A 2,707-nucleotide genomic window follows, 5' to 3' on the forward strand; every position below is an offset into this window, starting at 1 on the left:
CTTCAAAGGCGATTATTGCTATGGACTTTTCATTTATTGCCTATTTTTTACAACTTAACTTTGTGGAAAGGAGAAGGGGAACAACAGGTTATGGAGAGTCAGCTTCATCTCTGGGGAACACCCCCAACTCCGGGAGTGATATCCACATAAGGAAATGTGTGTCATGTAGCAGGTGGATGTGACTCCCCTCGTTGAGACCTGCTGATAGACGTAAAAGTGGAGCAGAGGACAGAGACTGAGATAGTGATGTAACCGACCTGTGCTCTGGTATTTGACATGTTTTTTGTTTTTTTTTCTTCCCGAAACAAACAATTTGAAAAATATTTGTGTGAAACAAATATTCGTAAACAACCCACTATTTGTGCTTTGCTGAATAACGTATTTGTACGTATTTAGTCAGACACACCCCTAATAGATATCCTGAGTTTCAGTCCTCATGGGTCAACCTCCAAAAACATTGGATGTTGCAATCCCCATAAATGTTAAACTATGTGCTATACCTCAGCATAGCTGAAGGGTCAGCATGTCTAAAATGTCATAATGTACCTATGGCAGCAAGGGTCCACACAAACTCTACTTGTAGACCACAGCATTGTTGCTTCCCTAAATCAATACTTTTGTCTTGTGTTCATCATGTTTTCAGTGCTTTGTTGTGACATTTTTGCTCCCTATTTATGTCCCTCTCAACATTGTCTATCTACAGGTGAAGCCACTGAAGCCCCTAATGAATAAGGCACTGGCCTCCTAAGCCAGGGATTGTGTGTTCGAGTCCCATCTAGGGTGGCTGGCAGCAGAGTGGCGCAGCGGAAGCGTGCTGGGCCCATAACCCAGAGGTCGATGGATCGAAACCATCCTCTGCTAACAGGGCTTTAGTGGCAGCTAGTTCGCATGTCAATTGTTAAAGAAGTACTCCACCAATTTAGTTTCCACAAAGTAGGAAGACATAGATATCCTCAGTGTCAGTCCTCATGGGTCAACCTCAAAAAACATTGGACCATGCTATTCCCATAAATGTTAAACTATGTGCTACATGTCAGCATGACTAAAATGTCATAATCTACCCATGGCAGCAAGGGTCCACACAGACTGTACTTGTAGACCATATACGCTGACTACAGCATTGTTGCTTCACTAAATCACTGTTCTTGTGTTCGTCATGTTTGCACTGCCTTGTTGTGACACAATTGCTCCCTATGTAGGTTCCTCTCTACATTGTCTATCTACAGGGGAAGTCACTGAAGCCCCAGTGGCCTAATGGATAAGGCACTGGCCTCCTAAGCCAGGGATTGTGGGTTGGAGTCCCGTCTGGGGTGACTGACAGCAGAGTGGCGCAGCGGAAGCGTGCTGGGCCCATAACCCAGAGGTCGATGGATCGAAACCATCCTCTGCTAACAGGGCTTTAGTGGCAGCTAGTTCGCATGTCAATTGTTAAAGAAGTACTCCACCAATTTTGTTTCCACAAAGTAGGAAGACATAGATATCCTGAGTTTCAGCCCTCATGGATCAACCTCAAAAAGCATTGGATCATGCAATTTCCATAAATGTTAAACTATGTGCTACATGTCAGCATGACTAAAATGTCATAATCTACCCATGGCAACAAGGGTCAACACAGACTGTACTTGTAGACCATATACATCGACTACGGTATTGTTGCTTCACTAAATCACTGCACTTGTCTTGTGTTCATCATGTTTGCACTGCCTTGTTGTGACACAATTGCTCCCTATTTATGTCCCTCTCTACATTGTCTATCTACAGGTGAGGCCACTGAAGCCCCAGTGGCCTAATGGATAAGGCACTGGCCTCCTAAGCCAGGGGTTGTGGGTTCGATAACCCAGAGGTTGATGGATTGAAACCATCCTCTATTGACACTGCTTTAGTGGCAGCTAGTTGGCTGTAAGTACACATCATACACTGGGTATCAAACTGGAATCTCCCAGATCATAGATGACTGCGCTGACTAGTGAGCTAAATCTTTACTCATCCCCTCATTGCAGACAGACCTCTACCTCTCTACCCTCTACCTTTATACACCCATAACACAGGGAGAGCACACCGTGTAACATGTAGGGAGGAACTTCAAAGGCGATTATTGCTTTGCACTTTTCATTTATCACCTATTTTTTACAACCTAACTTTGTGGAAAGGAGAAGGGGAACAACAGGTTATGGAGAGTCCCTTGGGAGCACTTTGCGTGTGTCAGTAGCTCAGCTTTATCTCTGGGGAACACGTCTCACTCCAGTTCATGTCCAAATAAGGAAATATGCGTCACGTAGCAGGTGGATGTGACTCGCCTCACTGAGACCTGCTGATAGATGTAACAGTGGAGCAGAGGACAGAGACTGAGATAGCAATGTAACCGACCTGTGGCTCTGGTATTTGACATGTTTTTTTTCTTCCCAAAAACAAATAATTTTGAAAATATTTGTATGAAACAAATATTAGTGAAAAACCCACTATTTGTGCTTTACTGAATAGCGTATTTGTATTCGGGCACACCCCTATCAATTGTATACATAAATGTATGCATTGATGTTATTAGTTTCAGGCTGCTGAGAAGTGTAGTCAGTTGTGCATGACTGTATTTATTACCAGAAAACAGATGTTTTGCTCTTGACAAAGTTTTTAATTTATGATTTTATGTATATGGTATTACGTTAAGTCTTTAATTCATTCTTTTGCCTTCAAAAAGCTGACCAAGGAT

General features: G+C 43.0%; 1 non-coding gene across 1 annotated transcript; it reads left to right on the top strand.

The window, feature by feature from the left end:
• Positions 1-1,240: 1,240 nt before the first annotated feature.
• On the top strand, positions 1,241-1,313 carry trnar-ccu. The gene has a single exon. It is a non-coding gene; the product is annotated as a tRNA-Arg (tRNA).
• The last annotated feature ends 1,394 nt before the right edge of the window (positions 1,314-2,707 follow it).

Source organism: Thunnus albacares, chromosome 9 (genome assembly GCF_914725855.1).
Source record: "Thunnus albacares chromosome 9, fThuAlb1.1, whole genome shotgun sequence".
In the NCBI taxonomy this organism is placed as follows: domain Eukaryota; kingdom Metazoa; phylum Chordata; class Actinopteri; order Scombriformes; family Scombridae; genus Thunnus; species Thunnus albacares.